Here is a 20,384-nt window from a genome sequence, read left to right on the forward strand (position 1 = left end):
TCAGAATAAGGCATCAATTCTCCAGAGATGGAGTTATAGACAGTTGTGACCCACCTAACATGGAAACAGAACTTGGGTCCCTGCAAGAGTAGCATGTACTCTTAACCACTGAGTCATGTTTCCAACACCTCAGTTAATTTTTAACTTTGAAAAATGTGAAATGTGTGTGGGGAGAGGGGGGTTAAAGGTTGACACTGGATGTCTTCCTCTGTTGTTTTCTATCTTTTGAGACAGGGTCTCTCATTGAACCCAGAGCTCCTTGATCCATCTAAGCAGGCTAGCCTATTATCTGCCGGTATCTGCTTACTGCTGCCCCACAACACTGAGGCTTTACCAACATTATGCTTTTATATACCTGCTGGGGATGATAACTCAGGTCTTCTCCTCAGGTCCTACATTTTAAACATTGTTAGCGTTCTTTTCTGTATATTTGTAGACCTCCAGCATCTCCATCATATTCACATTAATAAAAGGATTAAATGCATTAACTCCACTCTCATTTTCCTTTGGTGATTTCACTCTGGGAATTTTTGTCAGCTTTTCACAGTTTGTGGAGAGACAGAAAATAGAAGCACACTTGTCATTTTCAAGAGAGAATTGACCTTCTGTATAAAACCTAGCCAAAACAAAACAAAACAAACAAACAAACAAACAAACAAACAAAAACAAAAAAAAACAAAGGCATAAAAAAGAAATCCTATTTTATGTACATCTTTGAATTATATAGAAAGTGCATTTGAATGGTCCAATAAATCTATGCTTCTATGTAAGTTTCCATATACCTATATTGAGATAAAAACAAATGTGTATGCTGGGTCAGCCTCTTTAAAGACAATCTTGAAGTTCGTTGAAAAAGAAAACCACTTACTGGTAACATTTTCTTTTCTTGACAGTACTCGCTGAGTCAAGGAACCTAACCAACCATTTTAGCTGCTAGCTCTGAGTGGCAGGAGTCAGGCTTCTCTTAGCCCTGTTCACAGGGCTTCATTCTGTCTCTATCCTCCTGGAACAAAGGGTCAGGTCTGGAGATGTTTTGTATAAACCATCACAGGTCTCCAACCAGGAACAGAATCCACGTCATGTTCATATTCTAGACACTATGCCCTAGAGGCTAGTGTGCTCAGTTTCCAAGAAGAGTAGGCATGGCCTCTTTGTCATCAAAGCAGAGTTGTAGGAGCCACTGGGGCCACACTGGTTGGACACAAATCTGGCTGAGATTCTCAATGCTGGTTCCTCCACTTCCCACAATTTCCCTTTGGGCAGCCGTTTCTCACATTTTAAAGAGAGTATTTGGTAGTGAGGATGCCGACTACCTGAAGTTACATGAAAGTTGAATGCACTAAGGCATGTAAAATGCCTATGAGTGCCTGTCTTATGATCAGGATTCAGGACATAGTGTAGACTATTATTATTTTAATCTATTTATTCTCAAAATCATTGAAAATTGGCTTAATCTTTTTTATTCACATGTCCAGACTCTTTTACAATCTGCTCAAAGGATCCTTCAGACTATTCGCTGGTGAGTTGGGAAGATGTCCTTTTAGATTTTAAAGTAATTCTATGCTCTCTAACTTAATAAAAAATACTGATAGTGTGTAAATATAGGTTATACATTCTCCCCTACGTGTAGATTTCTGTGTCCAAAAGCTGACAGTTAGCCAGTTAAGATAATTCAAGAGACTGAGAAAAATTACTTCCTCAAGGTATTGACATACGTTGCCCATGGGGTAGTATTAATATTCTTGGAAAAATTAAAACTGATTTACCCAAAAAGCATGTTTTCATGATTCACCTATGGATATGTACATGCCTAGAGAAATATATGTTTTGTGTGTGTGTGTGTGTGTGTGTGTGTGTGTGTATACATGCTATTTCTTCTTCTTTTTTTAGTCAAATGCCACCATGCTGCATATGTTGTCTGCAAGTTGTGTTTCTATTCGGTGGTTTGTTTTTTGAGATTGATCCATGCCAGTTTGTGTAAACTTAATGCACTGCTTTTGACTGCTGAATACCACGCCAGCAAATAAATATGCTATATCTTATGTATTGGCAAGTCGTCCGGATTTCCAATTGTCTCTAAACTTAGGATGTTTCAAGAGGGGTGTCTGAGTCATGTAAGCACTTAGGCACCGCCTCAAAACTAGTTGTCTATCCATTGCTTTCAGCAAGTCCCTCATTCTCCAGTGGTGAGGTGTGTTTTCTTCCTTTGTCTCCCTGCAGACACCTGGCCAAGCGCCCTCAGCTCCCATCTCCTCCTTAGAGGATGGAATTCTCTTGAGGTCAACGCAGAGACCCCAGGCAAATGCTCAGAGGCATCAGGTGCCTTGGTCTGTCATTCATACCATGCCCAGCCACATCTGGTCCTGAGAGAAGGTGGGCTGAAGCGTTTCAGTTGCTCCTCTGGTCTCCAGCCTTACGGAGCTGCTATGAAATTAGACACCAGTGAATTGTTCAGGACATGTTTTGGACAAGTAAACTCAACCATAAAATTATAAATACTAGTCATCTGAAGCTCTGAATGGTTGAGAGCAATAGCTAATTAAGTAGATGGTGCAGTGCGTTTTACTTGCAGAATGCCTTGTTGGAGAGACAGAGGCTTCTAGGCTGGCATCAGGTCAGCACAGAATCTTCTTCTCGGGGGGAAAACAGATTTCATCTTGCAATCCACGATGCTCTGAAATTTCTAATTTGAGGCTCTGTGAAGAGATGCACAATCTGGTGCTTCATGCTCCATGGTTGGATCCACTCAGGCCCATCTGCTCACTGGGAAAGACTGGAGGATGCTTTCCTTTTGGTATTTTAATTTCAGGTGTAGGTGTTTCAAAAAAGGCAGCTACTAAAATGAGTCTTCTTGAGATATGTGATGTAAATGTTTAAGTCAAGCGACAGGATGGGTTTGGCTAGCAATTCATACCATCTAGTGCTCCCTGCAGGAAGCTCTGGTGGGCATAGGCATTTAAGACAGAGTGAACTTCAGGCCTGTCTTTCCCCAGGAGTCGAAGGTATAGAAGGCTGATGGAGCCTGTGGCCCTGGAGCGGTCAGTGAAATGAAGTTCTCCTTTGGGGTTTTCAGATCCATCTCTGACTTTTGCTTTTCAGATTTCTGTTGGTTATAGCTGTGAGAAAAGGTGCTTTTGTGCTTGGCTACTTGAAATCTCCTGGGAAGCATCCAGTTACCATCCAAGGCAAAAGTAAAGGTTGACTCTCTAGGGCTGTGGGGTTTTGTTGTGTTTTGTTTTTTTTTTTTTCTTGTAGTTTGTCAAAAGCTAAATTTTATATTTTTATCTTCGTATTTCCTGAAAAAGAATAGAACACTATTAGACTTATTTCTATCAAGGCAGCTGGTATGTGAGAGCATCAACCACCCTGCCTTCCCCAAATAATCAAGGGAACCAACCAACCAACCAACCAAACAAACAAACAAACAAACAAACAAAAAACAACTCCACCAAAACAAGCAAACAAGCAAGCAAGCAACAAACAATAAAAAACAAAAACATAATCAAAAGCAAAGCAAAACAAAACAAAAATGAAAGCTGAGCTAGATATGGTGGTGCACACCTTTAATTCCAGAACCTGGGAGGCAGAGGCAGGTGGATCTCTGTGAGTTTGAGGCCAGCCTGGTCTACAATGCTAGTTCCAGGACTACCAGGGTTGTTACACAGAGGACCTTCTGTAATAAGGTCACAACAAGAGAAACAAATGAAGAAAGAAAGAAAGAAAGAAAGAAAGAAAGAAAGAAAGAAAGAAAGAAAGAAAGAAAGAAAGAAAGAAAGAAAGAAAGGAAGAAAGAGAGAGAGAGAGAGAGAGAGAGAGAGAGAAAGCAAAAACGAGAGAAAAAGAAAAAGGAAAAGAAAAAGAAAAAAGAAAAAGAAAAGGCAAACAAGCAAGCACACTGGTTCAAATCCCAGCTCTGGTGCTTTCCTTTCCTGTGTCTGAACACGTTTCTTAAATAGTTCACCCTTGGCATTGTTTCTGCTACTGATACAGACAGCATTCTCTGCACTGATGGAGGGAATGGATGGTGGACAGTTGACACAGCCTGCTCTGAGCCATCTCTCCTTTGAGGTCAGCTCTGTTGAAGATTGTCATAACTATGCTGACACAGTTTAAAGCCTAGCACTGTAACACCTCCATCTAGAAGAGAATGATGCCTTGCTTACTGCATGGCAAAGGCTGATAGTTTTGTGAACTTACTTTGAGTATTTTTACCTCAAGATCGTGCCTCAGTTGCATCTCTCTGCTAGTTTCCTCTCTTCTAGAACACCAGGGTATTTGTATACTTGTCATCTTAACCAGACACTGGAATGGGGAAAGGGTTGTTTTATTTTGAAAAAAGGCCTCACTATGTTGCCCAGGCTGACCTTGAATTTGTGGACCTATAATCCTTTGTGCCTCAACCTCCCAAGTCCTGAAATTACAGATCTCTGTCACCAGGTATCACTAAGAGAAGATTAAATAAGTTAAAATAGACATCATTTGATGTTTAGAAGGGTATTTGAGTCTTTTTTTTTTATTTTGGCAGAGTTTGGAAGTGAAAACTATAAAACTGGGCTCTACAATACATTCATAAAATAAAAATGATGGATTTGGGGACAATCTATGCCCAGCTAGCTCTCAAAATGGCTAGATGCCTGGTAGGAATGCCAATGATACTGGAACAGTTACAACATAGCTAATTTTTTATAATGAAAAGAGAGGTCTGAGATCATTTTCTTTTGGATGTAAGATGTTTCTGTGTAGTATGACTTATTTAAATTTTCTTTTTGGTATATTTTGCTTATTGGTGTGTGTGTGTGTGTGTGTGTGTGTGTGGTATGTGGTGTGACCCTGCTACTCCTATGCTGTTACAAACTAGGCATTCCATAAATGGCTCAACAAGTCCACTTACACTTCTCCTCAGTGACTATATCTAGGCTTACAACTTCTATCTCTGCCATCTATGTGGCTCTGCAGTTCATTTACATAGACCACATTGTCCAGAAAAAGGCTGAACTCAGTCTTGCATTTCCAAGTGTCTGTTAGCAAGCCACTTTCTTTGTGTCACTGTCCCTGAGAGGTTAAAGTCATTGAGGTCCATGCTGAGATGCTGCAGTGACAGAGAAGATGCCAGTCCACAGGCTAACTCAGTAGATTTGGGTCCTCACTTAACTCTTTCAGGCCTCTGTTTTGGTTTTGGGTTGTTTTGGTTTGCTTTTGCTTTGTTGTAGCTTATAGCATACTGTGATATATGTTGATAAATCTCAAGAGCAGCTTAGAAGCTTGAGCACATCAATTAAAGGAGGAACTGTTCGTCTCTCCCTCTGTTTCCTTCCAGAAATCCCTGGCTCTTCTCTTTTGCAGCACCTCTATCTTCCATTACCTGCTTATCCCTGGCACCTCTGCAAGTCAGCCTGGGGTTCCTAGTGCCCATGGGATGCCCAGAGGCCCATACGCTCTCAGTGGAGCACAGGCTTGGCCCTCCCCCTGGCAGCAGTAATAAGGAATTATCATCCTTCCTGAATGTTCTCTATGAAGGAGAAATTGCCACTTGAAGCTTTCTATGGAATTTCAGCTGGCTAATCAAATCACTTCAACCGGTTTACTTTGAAAGGACTTAATTTTTATTTTTACTAATAAATTAGTGAATTTATTTCTTCCAGATAGCCCACTCATATTTTAATCTGAGCTTTCAGAACGTAGTATGTTTGTTGAATCAAAGCAAGGGTTGCTGTGGAGGTGATCTGACAGGTTTCGGGTATTATTAGAGTATTAGAGCAAGAGGAGACTCTCCACGCTACTCAGGTGATGCTTTGCACAGCAGGCACTCACCTGCCCTTAACTCTCATTGACTGAGTCCCTGACTCAGGGTATTGCTCTGGCTGGGAGGCCTCAGTACAGTGCTGTATCTATCCCATAATAAGCTATGTCACTATCGTCATGGAACATAAAGCCCCTGTGCCTCACGCAGACTCATCATCTGTCCTTCACAGTTCTTAGAGCAGTGATTCTTCTTCACCTGTGGGTTGTGAACGCCTTTGGTTGCAGTTCAGCTCTTCTGGATATGAGAAATTTACATTATGACTCAGAACAGTAACAAAATTACAGTTACACTTGGGAGTGAGAATTCTCATTGCAGTCTCAGGCAGAGTTTACTTATGATATAAAAGACCATTTTCACTTTTCATGTTTTTTTTTTTTAAATTCATTTTACATCCCCATCACTGCGTCCCTCTGAGCACCCACCCACACACACACACACAATCCCTGCCTCTACTCATTCCCTTTCTCCTGTGAGAGGGTAGAGGCCCTCCCTGGTACCTCACGTCTCTGTGGGTTTAGGGGCATCCTTTCCCCCTGAGGCCAGGCAAGGCAGCCCAGCTAGAAGAACATATCCCACAGCCTGGTAGCAACAACTTTTGGGGTAGCCCCTGCTCCAGTTTTTGGAGTCCACATGAAGACCACATGAAGCTGAATATTTGCTATATGTATCTGGGGAGGCTAGGTCCAGCCATGTATGCTCTTTGGTTACTCTCAGTCTCTGAGAGTTCCAAGGGTCCAGGTTAGTTGACTCTGTTGGACTTCCTGTAGAGTTCCTATCCTCTTCCGGGTCCTCAATCCTTCCCCCAACTCTTCCATAAGTGTCTCCAAGCTTCCATCAACTGTTTGGCTGTTGTTTGTTTGTTTCTTTGAGTTTTGGGGATATGGTTCTTTGGTTGGGGGTATTTTGTTATTGTATTGGATTTTTTTGTTTGTTCATTGAGAAAGAAGTTGGGTGGGGCTGGAAGGGGAAATGATCTGGAAGGACTCGAGGGAGGGGAAGACTATGGTCAAAATATATTTAAATATAAAAATTGTTTTAAGTAATAAAAATAAAGAAATAAAAAAGAGAAAATGTCTCCAGAAGATCAGACAAGCCTGTAGGATATTCTTAATTAGTGATTAGTCGGGGAGGGCCCAGCCCATTGTGGGTGGGGAACTACAAGTCAGTATAGAATTGTCTTCTACACTAGAAGGAATCTTAGTGTTCATCAGTTCCTGGACTTCTTCCTCACCACAAAGGGCTCCTTTGAAAAATCTCAGCACATTCTTCTAAGACAGTAGTATATTATCACTTCTATCCACATACCATTTTAAAAGAATGATAGAGTTGTTAAAGAAAAATAGATAAATAAATAAATAAATAAATAAATAAATCCTTAGATATAAGAAAGGACCTGGCTTTAGTCCACTCCATGTGGTCCACTTTACATTAGGGAAAATCAAGGACCATTTAAGAAACAGTATGTCCTTAGGACTACTGTGCTGGCTAGTCTTATGCCAACTTGACACAATCTAGAGTTATCTAAATGGAGGGAACCTCCACTGAGAAAATGCCTCCATAAAATATAGCTGCAAGGCATTTTCCTAATTAGTGATTGACAGAGGAAGCTCCAGCCCCATTGTGGGTGATGTCATCGCTGGGCTGATAGTCCTGGGTTCTATAAGAAAGCAGGCCGAGCCAGCCAGGAGGAGCACGCTAGTAAGCAGCATCCTCCTGTGGCCACTGCAACAGCTCCTGCCTCCAGGTTGCTAGGCTGTGAGACCTCAAGTAAGTAATCCACTCTTTCCATTAAGGCTCCTTTTTCTGAACCTTCCCAAATCCTACCTCCTCAGCTGGGAACCAAATGGTCAAACACATTAATCTATCTATGGGAGACATTATACCTTCAAACCACAAAGACAGTTTGTTCAGCATATCTAGGTATACAGTTAGGGCCCCCTCCAAGGGGAGAAACCCAATTTCTCTAATTCCCACTTGCATCACTTCCTAACCCAAGCAGCACCCATCCATTCCTGAGGCTTGTTGCACTGACCCAGTGCATCAAGAGGTTTGCTCAGAGCACCTCTGGGTCACAGAAGTGACACATGTATCCTATTGTGTGTGGGAATGATCAAGCTTGCACATCCACTCAATAAAGCAAGAAAATAGGTCACTTTGCTTTGATTGTCATTTTAAAGCTTGCTTCTATAACTAGCAGTGAAACCTGCCTTCATTGAATTTATTATTGGATGGGAGCTGAGCTTCTGTGTGTTGATGGCATAACTCCAGGGAGTCACCCTAGCACTTGAACTTTAAATAGGCCTCTCGTGCTGTATTCATTTCTCCATGCAAAACACTCTCTCCTCTTCTTGCTGGCTTGCCTAACCATGAAGTAGCCAGGCACAGCTGCCTCTAGTGTTTGGGGTGATAACTTGGCAGGCTGAAAGTCTTTCTTTCTCCACCCCTCTTCTCAGTCCAGAGCAACTGTTTGTGTCTCTCCTTGTCCCACCCTCCCTTCCAAAAATTACTTTCAGTAATTACTACAGCTCAAGGATGCTGTCCAATCTAAAATGGCTAATGAGAACCAGTCCTTCAATCCAAAGTATAATCAGCTTATAGCAAGCTCCCGTTTCCTGTGCCTCATTACTGTGACACAATCTATTTTTCATACCTCGAAATGATAAGGCATCATGGGGGTGGGGGTAGGGAGCGATGGCTCTCTATCACTAGGCTTGCAGGAAAGGGAGCCGGACTTAAGCATGCAGAATTGATTTATTTCCATTCGTCTATTGCTTTGGTAGCTGCATCTTTGAAAGCAGTTAATATCGCAGTTTTGATTTGGCCCTAAGAACAGCAGGCCCTGACAATCAAGCATGCTTATTACGGCCAGGAAGGGGGAGAAAAGGGGAGCCCAGAGTAGACCAAGTGAACCGTGATGTATTTGGACACGTGCAGGGTTGCAGCAAAAAGGACTTTAAATTTGGTTAGAGATCCAAGCACGTCTATCTTGATCTCTGCATTTAGTCTCCTGATCACTTACTCCACGATTGTTCCCTAGGATTCCACTAGCTTCTTATCTGCTTCCCTTTTTATGTGAGCCCTTCATTCTTTACTTTTAAAGAAAGAACATGGAAGGCACCATCCATTCCAGGGATCCTCACTGGAAGTTTGGGGAATCTGCTTGGCTAACATTGTACAATCTGTTGATAAACACCCAGGCTATTTTAATCTCCTTTCCAAGTTTATCCTCCTGAGTTAATTTCCAAACTGTCATTTTTTTTTTTTTTTTTTTTTTTGGTGAGTGTGTGAGATGGGGTGGGGGTTGGGGTCTGGTGTGATTAAAGCTCTGCCCGTCTGAATGTCTACATGCTCCTGGCATGCTTTTCTGGGCATGGATGCTAGCAAAGCAAGCCTATTAATCCCACCCTCATGATTAAAGCTGCCGAGGGCTGCAGCATTGATGGGTTAATACTGGTTTCTGCGTCCTTGGATTTAATCCAACTCAGTCATCACTTTGAATGAGGCAGTTTGATGGGCTTCGGGAAGGCTGCTTCTGCTGTCATTGTCCGTTGCAGACTCCAAATACCAAGGGGGAAAAAATAAAAGCCAGCCTCAGACAGCTAGACAGCTCCAAGAAGTATAGATGTCAATAACATAAAGATATAATATGCAGATTCGGTTATCTTCGCTATATAAATGTTAATAGGCAGAAAAGTCTTACAAAGAGCCCCCACTCGGCTTTTCTTACCTCTTTTCCCAAAGCAGAAAATGAAACAGAAAGATCAGAACCCATCAGCCGGCTTTTAAACAGTGTTTTTCCCTGCTTTGTCTGAAGATATGTAAAAGATGAAGCTAAATTAGAAAATCTTTTGCTCTGTCTCTTCATTTGTATGAAGTAAGTGCACACAACTCCCTGGGAGTGGGAGGCCTGCAGATTTACTCATTAGACACAATAACCAGTAAGCCGGTGTCTGCACTCAAGTGCAGTCTTCATCAGGCAATTAGGGAAGGTGGTGCTTGGCTGCCTCTCCATCCTCAAGAGCCCTGGGATCCATCGTGCTTTTAAAATAGCAGGGCTGTCAGAGGACTCGGATTGAGCATCTGCACTTCAGCTGAGTCCATGAATTAACTTCTAGTACTTATGGCATTCTGGGGGAAAGAAGCTTTCTTTGGATTCATGATATGGCTGCTTTAGGGATGTTACATAACCATGCCTGTTATATGGGGAGAATTTCCTACCTCCAACATTTTCAGGAAAGAATTTTTATTATTCTCTCGTTCTCTCTCTCTCTCTCTCTCTCTCTCTCTCTCTCTCTCTCTCCCTCTCTCTATGTATCTCTCTCTGTCTCTGTATCTCTCTCTGTCTCTGTATCTCTCTGTCTTTCTGTGTGTGTGTGTCTGTTGTGTGTGTGTCTCTCTCTCTCTGATAATCTGAGAACAGATAAAGTGGAATGCCTTGAAAACAATGGTGTCAGGGTACAGAATTCACAGCCCCCTGTTGACTGGTCAATCAAGTCTTTCTTGTTTGACTGTTAAATTTGAAGAAATTTGAGTGAGCCCATAGATATCTGGATTTATAGGTTATACTAAATTATTTTCTTAAGGGACATTGATTTTCCATATCCATGGTTCCTATCATTTTTTTATATACCTGCTAGCACAGTTCTGAATTGTACTGTAAGTGATTCATCTATATATGGATAGTAACTGTCATTGGATCATTTATCCATAGCTCTTTATCAGGAAAAGAGGAACACAACTTATTTCAGAAATAATATAAATTTACCTTGCATTGTTATATTGATCTTAGCCAACATATTTATAATATGCACTAAATCATTGTCTTGACAAAATGAAGTTCTTTTCACCATGTTTATGCACTGAGTGAACTAACACACATGGGATTGAGGACATTCAGCCTGGCTGTGCTCAGTCTCAAAGCCCCATGGGCTCAGAGTTGGAGTCTCTACCTGAACTGAGCCTTATTAACAACAGTAACGAAAAGGCAGAAAAGAGGATACCCTAGAGTCATTATTGCTGTGATAAAATACTCTGCTAAAAACAACTTTGAGTGGGGAAGGGTATATTGAGCTTACAGTTCTAGGTCACAGTATACCATAGCAGAGAAGTCAAGGCAGGAGCTTAAAGTAGCTAGCCATAGTCACAGTCTATAGTAGAAAGAGAGTAACTGCACGTGTGCTTACTTACTCAACTCACTTCCTCTACTTTTATACAGTCTGGGAACTTGGCCTAGGGAATGGTGTCACCTACAATGGGCAGGTCTTCCCCCCTCCATTTTATAAGCAAAACTCTCTTCAACAGATATTGCCACAGCAAACCTGATCTAGGCAATCCTGCAGTGAGAGGCTCTTTTCCAGATTATTTTAGATTGTGAGAAATTTACAACTGAGACTAATTATACAGGTGACATGATGATGACAATGACTATGATAACAACAATAATAAAGGTCTTAAGAGAGTATATAAAATTATTTTTAGAGATTTTGGTTTGTTAATCTTGTTTTGTTTTCAAATTCCCTTATACATCAATGATACTAGTCATACAATTCAGTTTATTTATGACTAAATATTTGAAGTTGGCTGCATAAGCTAGTAACTATTTTATAATTACAATGTAAAAAATTTCAAAATAAGCCAGCATATAGATAAATGATTTTTTAACACCAACTACCTCCATATACTATTTCTTAGAGGTAGAAAGGTTAAAATAATTCACTAGGAGACTTAGAACCTCTGAAGTCTAAACTTCATGTTTATGTATTCTGTATTTATAAATCAGTTTCTGGAATTCTTAAAAAGCAGAACAAAATTAAAATAAGAGTTTTAAAAGCTGGCAACATGGCTCAGCAGTTAAGAGCATGTATTTCTTTTACAGAGAACCATAGTTTGGTTATACAGATCATTAAAAAGAGCTAAGGAAAGATATTGAAGAAGTATACTTCATTAGTCATTTAAAAAAAAAAAGCTCTTACCTCGGCAAACTTTTCATATGATTGGCAAAAGTATTATTGGACTATTGAAAAGGCTGGATATATACAGGACAGCTATATATTGCCCTCCTAAGTCTTATTGCTGATGTCAAAGTGGCTCCAAAATGAGAGAGGTAGGATATGGCACAAGCAACAAGAACTAGAGAGGCTCATGTACAGGGAAGGGCTAGTGTTCTAGACTCCTGTTTCAAGGCAGCTTAGTCAGAGAGACACATGGACATCAGTGCATTACCAGCACTGCCAGCTTTGTGGGGGTGGTAACCAGCACTGCCAGCTTTGTGGAGGTGATATTTTAGATGCTGAACCCAAAGGTCATCAATACTTGAATATTCATGGATAGAAAGACATTTTAGATAGAATAAACAGTAAGCATATAAAGAAGAAACAGCTGTGAGTCTATTCAGCTGTAAATCATGCCCCACCCCTGCCAGAAAACCCACCACATAGGTGCCCTTGCCCTCAAGGGATGTGGCAAGGAAGTTCATGTACTCAGAAATAGACAAGACGGAGGAATAGACAGGGTGCTTCTGACAGCTTTCCCATTTAGTTTTCACAATGAGATGCAACCCCTGAGCATCAAAGACTCAAAATATTGCTTTATAATTTTACTAAGAATTCTCGATCAGTTGGGCATGGTAGCTTACATCTGTACTCCCAGTACTGGGGGCAGGAGAAGGTTGATTCATGAGTTTGAAGTCATTTTGGCCTATATAATGAACTTTAGAGCAAGACAGCACAGCATGGGTCTGCCAACAAACCAAACAAATGAACACCCCAATGAATGAGTGAATTAAAAATGAATAAAATAATAAAAATTATTAATCATATCAATTCAACACAAACAATAAAAAAACTATAAGGTGCTATCAGGACTAGTGTTCAGCTGGAAAAAATTATGTTAAAATTGTTAAGTTTAAACAAAAAACAAACATATGAAATCCGTAGTTCAAGCAAACGTGTCATAGCTTTCTGAATGTTCTCTTTTTAGGTCAAAGTCAATCCTATGATGAGTCAGACTGACAAGTTCTGCTAGAGGGAGAGAAAGATGGCTCAAGAGCAGACTCAGATCCCTGGAGATGATCAGAGGGTAAAGAAATTGTACAAAAAAAACATGTTGTGAAGTGTCTAATTCCCTTTTGAATGAAAACCAGGAACCGACATTGCTAGGCAAGCTGTCTGTCCCTGGAGAGTGTGCTTTCATCATACAACGGTCTCACACCAACCTTCTCCTTATTATATCTGCACCATGTGTAAGCAGTTTCAGTGGGGGGTAATATTCCTCTCCCTCAACTGTTCCTGGGAGGAAGCTTGATCTTCTGTGATGAACATGTTTACTGAACATGATTTCCAGGAACATAGATCTATGCTGGATGTTAGGACAATTTTTCTTACTCAGTTTCCTTTCCAAATTCCTTCTGGTCTTCCAGGACTATGGGATGTATGTCTTGACAAGTTCATTAAGCTGGTAGAAACACCTGTAACAGGCCCTGAGAGACTAGATGGGCAGCATTCCTTAGTTCCAGCCCCGGATACCCAGAGGGCATCTGAAGGAAGCAGGCTTGCTTGGTGAGAATATTGCACCCGGTGGGGTCTGTTTCCATCCTCATTTTAGCTTTGGTCTTGACACTACTGTTAGGCAGGATCATGTACGAAGAGCTGTACTCTTTAGACAGAGTACCTCTGTCCTTTTCATCTCCCAAGTTGATGGCTTGGCTGCCTCTTCAGTTATCAGCACATACTTGAAAGATTTTGTGTGTCAATACCACCAGTAGCCATCCAGACCTGAAGTCAACAACTGAGGACAGTGCACAGCACAGCCATGTCAAATTTAACATCTTCATTCTGAATGGATAATGGCTGTCTTTCATCTCTCTTTCTCTCTTTCTTTTCATGTCAACCAGCATCCTTTGTGTTTTGTTTCTCTCCTGCCTCCCTAAATTGCCACCACACTTTGGAAAATAACTGCCAGTTTGTTTCACTTTTGGGTTTCAGGTTTGCTGCTGGAATTAATGCTTGATGGCTATTTGTCTGATGTATCCACATTACAGGATGGTATGTTTGTTGTTTTTTTTCTTAAGCCGAGCACTGAGTCAATTGAGGCAGATGATTCTCAATTGGAATAATACATAGAGACTCCTGAGACCCCAGCCTGGTGACCTCAGAAGAAAGAACCTAACAGTTCTGAGCTCTAGTTTCCTTCTTGTCACTTAATAAAATGAAGATGTTAAGAGGATATCATGAGAGATCCATTTGCCATGCTTTGCACAGCATCAGACTCACATTAAGTGCAGCATCCCTTAGCTCTCATTACATTCATCTTTATCACCACCATCAGGGTGCCAATGGGGTGGTACACCTCCTTGGGAGCATCAGCTGGGTGCCAAGACTTAATGATTTCGATGGTAAATACTTTAAGGTATCATTTTACATTAGACTGCCAATAATCTCACAACAGAAGACAAAAGTCAGAATTTTTTTAAGGTAAGACTTAGCAGTTTACATTTGTGACAGGGCCTCCTAAAAGGACAGGCTTTTGTTTTATGTTTTGCTTTTTGTTTTTGTTTGTTTTTGCTTTTGTTTTTCTGATAGAGTGTATTTTGGGGAGTTTTGGGGAAATTGTGAAGTGCTTAAAGCTATAAGATCAAAAAGTGCCATGCCTCTTAATCAAGGATCACAACTCATTCTCTGATTTGTCTATTTTTACTTAAGGAGCCAGAAAATTTCAAATATATATATATAATTCCTTCTCAATATTTTAGTATGCTAAATACATGTTATTAAAACCTTACCATGACTCTTTTGGTAGACGTGAGGAAGCTAGATAACCCTGGGGTCACTGAATGATTCCTCTAAAATTCCAGAGGATAAGTATGACAGATGAAAGTTAGGTCTCTTTCCTTTTTCTTTTTGTCTTTTTATCAGTTTGACACAAGCCAGGGCCATCTGGGAAGAGGCAACTTCAATTGAGAAAATGCCTCCATTAAATTAGCTTGTTTGCAAGTCTGTGTTACAATAAAATTATAATTATGAACACTTGAATTTCATATAATTTTCACATGTCAGAAAATACTCATATTCTCATATTTTGGCTCTTCTTAAGCATTTAATATATATATATATATATATATATATATATATATATATATATATATATATATATATATTCTTAGCATCAAGACTCAGCATTAATGGATTAGTTTGTTCATCTTTTGTCAGTAGAAAAATCTCCGTAATTCTAATTTACACTGAAATAAAAATGGCCACTGAGCTGGATATCCATGTTATGTCATACAATTATAGAGTCACCATGGAGAGAGGTTCTAGAGTGTTATCCTGTATCTTGTAAATGCATGTCTTCATGGACTGAAGATGAGCTGTAGGTTGGTTGATTCCTTCCTTTTCAGTTGTGAGAAAACAAAAACACTGAATGGGTGATACACCTTCATTCTAAAGACTGGGACATATACATAAACAAATGGGTGCACTTTCCACTTACATATGGCATACTCACATACATCTATACATGCATAACTGGACATGCATACATGTACATGTAGATTCATCAATGCACACTCATAAAGTATGTCTGAGATATTCTTCAGCAGTTCATTGTAGTGATAAAATGAGCATATGGTCCTTTGAGAATAATAGCTGCTTCTATACCATGCATATGTTTTGACATGGAGTGAAACAGAAATTATCATATGACACCCTCACCTCCACTGAGCTTGAAGGGAAGCAAACATTATCTCTGCAAGGCTGGAAGGCTCGTTAATATGTGTTGATGAAGTCCTCCATCACATCAAAGAATTACCATCTTTAAAAGATGATTGTTTTGAATAAGAGGTTTAAAATATCAGTACAAAGTAAGATATCTTAAAAATTCTAAATGAGCAAACACATTCAAATATCATTAATAGAAACATTACTTTCTAATGGGCTCTATAGTGATCTGATTAATTTGAAATGATTTGTAGATGAAAGAAAAAGCCATTCAACTTCCCACTTTTAAGGTCCTTTTATTTTGGTTCACTTTCCTATTCTGTTAATTTCTATAGTTTAGTTTTACCCTTTGCATCCCCTTTTCTGTTTACAGAGATGTTCACAAGAATAATTCCTAGTGATCCTGCTGCTGCTCGTGAGATCTTTGCCAACAAGAGAGGTGAACTGTGCAGCACATAGCTCATTTCCAGTCTGACAAATTATCTGTCAAGATAGGACCCCAGTCCAGTGTTTAATTGTGCATCAGGTTTAGGTGACAGAACTTTGATATGACAAAGAGGGGTTGGAGGAGATAGCTTCCTTCTCTCCCCTAAGAACTATGATGTTGTGAATGAAGACATCTGGTAAGTCTCTATTTCCCAAGGCACAAGAATCATCCTTTGTACCTTACAATTTGTAAAGAGTTAACTTCAAGAAAGTGGGGTTTTCATATTTAGTTTTTCTGTTGTGGGTGAATTTAATGGGCCCGTCCCCTCCTCTTTTGATTCTTTTTTTTCATACCCTCATGATAACTCCTATTAGTTACGTGTTCTTTGGTTGCATTTTCTTATTTGCATGTACTTCATTAATTTTGAGATGTTGACCAAGGAAGAGAGAATAGAAAGTCTCTATGCAGAAGTCATCGTTCTATTCATCCTTCCTCCCGTCTGCCTTCCAATGTATGCCCATAGGGTAGTATATGTATAAGCTCCATCTTTCCTTCCCTGCCTCCCTTCCTCTCATCCTCTTTCTTTCTTCTTTTCTTTCTCTCTCTCCTTCTTTCTTTTTTCCCTTCCTCCCTCCTGCCATTTATTTTTCCATCCCCCATCTTATGTCTTCCTTCTTTGCTTTCTTCCAAGCTACTGTCTATACTTTGCAGTTATGAAATGTATTCATTTAAGGAAAAACTTGACTCACCATCACATGCAAATATATCTTTCTCAAGTTCAGTTTTCCTATACTTTTCACCAAAACACTCAAAATCGAAGAGAACTTTCTACATTGATCTTATTTTTATTATAAGGTTTAATAAAACATTAGATACTCTTCCCTTTTAAAAAAATTTTTCATTTCATATGTATGAGTGTTTTGTCTGTATATATGTCATGAAAATGTACTATTAGTTTACCCAATTCACCTGAAAGCCAGAAAAGGGCATTAGGTCTTCTCCTAACACTGGAGTTACAGTGTGGGAAACTGAATCCAAGTTCTCTGGAAGAACTGTCAGTGTTCTCTATCCTCTGAATTTGTTTCATCTTACAAATTTCTAACTTGGTTTTTGTTGAAAGTGAAAATTGAGATTTCCAAATGATTCTGTCTATAAGCACATTTGGATGCTTGAATGGTTGTAGAATGCATCTTCAATAGAGGGTTCTAGCAGCTCTTACCCAATATGTATGTCTTCATTAAGTTCTACTTCTAGCAAAATGAGAAAGAGAAAGAAAAAGAAAGAGAGAAAGCTATTGTTATTTTAATCCCAAATCTGACCCTTATAAATGCCATCTGTCTATCCACCTACCTATCCAGGATGTACATAACTTGCACCAAGTCTTTGCTATTTAATGGTCTGATAATAGTCAAGGGAAAAGAAATGGTTTTGCTTCAGAAAGTTTATAGTGTGCTATAAGAAAGGCATACTATATTAGTTTTAAAAATATTATACAAATAGAGCTGGGGACATGGAGAATACTTGCCCAGCATGAGACCTTAGTTTCTATTCTCAGAAATATCTATCTATCTATCTATCTATCTATCTACTGGGTGTGGTAGTTCATACCTACAATCCCAGGGCCCAGAAGGTAGAAGCAAGAGGATCAAGAATTTGTCACCCTCAGCTATGTAGCAAGTTCAAGGCCAAGGTTTCATAAAATTCTGTTTCAAAAAGGGATAAGAAAAAGCACACAAATAATTGCATATATTCTTTAATTTTATTTATTTACTTATTTACTTATTTATTTATTTATTTATTTATTTATTTATTTTGTGTGTGTGTGTGTGTGTGTGTGTGTGTGTGTGTGTTTTCATGCCACAGCATGCATGTGAAGGTCAGAAGACAACTTGCAGAGGTGGATTCTGTCTTTCCAACTTGTGGGTCCTGGGGATTGAACTTACATTTCAGGGAGGGCAGTGTGCTCAATGGTAGAAATGTACACAATACTAGGAAAACTTCTAATTGGGCAAATTGATGAAGTAGTTTAGACAAGGAAGACTGTGCTGAGGAAATAATGGACAGGAAACCAGGAGAGGTGGAGTGGAGAGGAATAAACAGAAAAAGAAGGGACAGAAGAGTTGGAGCTATACAGACAACAACGTTAAATTGAAATGCTTGAACTTTTCATATGAAAAGAAAATATATTCTAGAACTTTCTAGTAAATTCTGGTCACATTGTTTTTATGTTTTCTATATTGTTCATAGATTACAATCACCTAATGAGATAGTCTTTATTACCTGATTCAAGAGTACAATCTCTGTGTACTGTAATCAATGAATACATATGGGAAATGAAAATTATGTCATAACTTGGTCATCATCAACATAACCAATGAGGAGATGGTGACTAGGAGTTAGAAAATGGACTTCTCCTAAATGTCTACAATGCATGAATGAGAGAGAGAGTCAAAAAGGTGTTCATGCTTAAAAACATTGTAACTTAATGACTAAAATGTGTTTAGTAAAACTTGACCCCACTGGATGTCCATAGACATTTGTTTTGTGTAGAAATAGATAATCATGTTTTCTTGGGCGGCGATTATGAGGTTGTCATGAACCATAAGGATTGTTATACATTATTCTGCTAAAATTCTAAAAGTTTCATTCCTAAAGCTTCTAAAGCCTAGAATTGCAGAGATGAATCATTTCCTTTTGTTTTAAAGTTCTTTCTTTCTTTTCTTTTTTTCTCCTGTATATCTTAGGTATGCTTGTCCATGTCTATGTCTGGGGTGATAGAAGAGTCCAGTTGCTGCTGTGAACCAGATACTGCATATCAGCATCTGGGCTTTGATCATCTTGGAGAAAACTTGACTCTTCCTGATGTATTTGCGAGTAGACTTCCCAGTCTCCTCCATCAGCCTTTAGATGTGGATTGTCAGGAGAGATGTTTGATTGCTTTTGTTCCTCTTTAAAAGAATTTCATTGTGGATTGGCATATAATATTTGTATACACTTATGTGGTAAAATGTGATGGTTCTAATTGGTACTTAATACTGGGAAGTATCAACACAACATAGTTATCCCATTTTTCACCTTAGACTGTTATCATTTTCTTATTGTCAGAACCTCAAAAAGCCCATCTTTAGCCATTTGTAGATACACAATGCATTGTGGCTAATTATATCCTCCCTACTGTGGTAGGGCTCACCAGAACCTACCGTACCTAACTAACAGTAACATGAGCCAGCTCTGTCTCCCAAGTTCCTCTCTGCCCCATCTCTGGTAGCCACTACACTGCTCTCAACTTCTTTGAAGTCTTACATGTGAATGAACTTGGGTAGTGTTTGCCTGTATGAACATGAATTACTTCAATCCACATAATGGCCTCTGAGTGTTTGCATTATATTGCAAATCACAAAATGTCATTCAATTTATAGCTGAATAATATTCCATAGCATATTCACCCATTATACCGGTTTCTACCTATTTATGAATGGTGAACATTTAGGATAATTCCATTTCCTGCATATTTTTGTATAGTAAATAAGAGTAGAAGTTCAGACGTCTTTTGATATGGTGAGTTCATTTTCTTTTATACATTCCCAGTGGTAGAATTGTTGGTTCATATGATAGCTTTGATTTTATGGGTTTGTTTGTTTATTGGTTTGTTTAAGGAGTTTTGCTTTGAAATAGTTGTAGAGTACTCTTCTCCAGGAGCCAAAGAACACTTAACCACAGCACCAATACCAGACATGAGGAGCCATGTATTTGAAGAAGGGATAGGAAGGCTATATGGGAGGTTTTGGAGGGTGGAAAGAGAAGGGAGAAATGTTGTAATTATATTATAATCTAAAAAATAAAAAAATAAAGTTAATAGAAGAGAAAATTTTAGTTCCTTTTTTTTTTTCTTTTTTCATCCTTACCAGGTAATGCTCCTTGCTTAGTTACTTAGTTGGTATATGTGTGCATGCAAGTGTGAATGCATATGGAGGCTGGAGGTCACAGTCAAGTGTCTTCCTCAAGCTCTCTTCCACCTCACTGAACCTGGGGCTTCTGATTTAGTTGGCGTGCCTGGCCAGTGAGTCCAGGGACCATCCTCTTGTTACCTCCTGAGTAGTTGAACAGCTGCACCTGACTTTAAAGTTTTTCTTCAAAAATTTTAATTTAATGTACTTTTGTTGTACTTTTATTTATTTAGTGTTTTGTTGTTACACCTGGCTATTTAAGTGTTTTCTGGGGTTTTGAATTCTTATCTTTGTGGTTTTGTGTCAAACATTTTACTGACTAAGCTACTTCCCAAGGATCTTTCCCCCTTTTTCATCATAGCCATCTCAACTAGACTGAGATATAAGCTCATCATTTTGATCTTCATTTTTATATTATTCAAAACGATGTTGAACATTATTTTTATTCATGTCTGTTGTTATTTGACCATCTCTTTGAAAATAAATGCTTATTC

The 20,384-nt window shown here is 39.2% G+C and overlaps 1 long non-coding RNA gene across 2 annotated transcripts; it reads left to right on the plus strand.

The window, feature by feature from the left end:
- Positions 1-7,488: 7,488 nt before the first annotated feature.
- Gm17751 (predicted gene, 17751) lies at positions 7,489-20,384 on the plus strand. Of its 2 annotated transcripts, none has more exons than NR_038012.1 (5): positions 7,489-7,570; positions 12,782-12,880; positions 13,786-13,845; positions 15,890-16,139; positions 18,688-20,384. It is a non-coding gene; the product is annotated as a predicted gene, 17751 (long non-coding RNA). The 2 variants fall into 2 exon arrangements; NR_038013.1 differs by having other exon boundaries at positions 15,890-15,955.

Source organism: Mus musculus, chromosome 1 (assembly GCF_000001635.26).
Source record: "Mus musculus strain C57BL/6J chromosome 1, GRCm38.p6 C57BL/6J".
Lineage (NCBI taxonomy): Eukaryota > Metazoa > Chordata > Mammalia > Rodentia > Muridae > Mus > Mus musculus.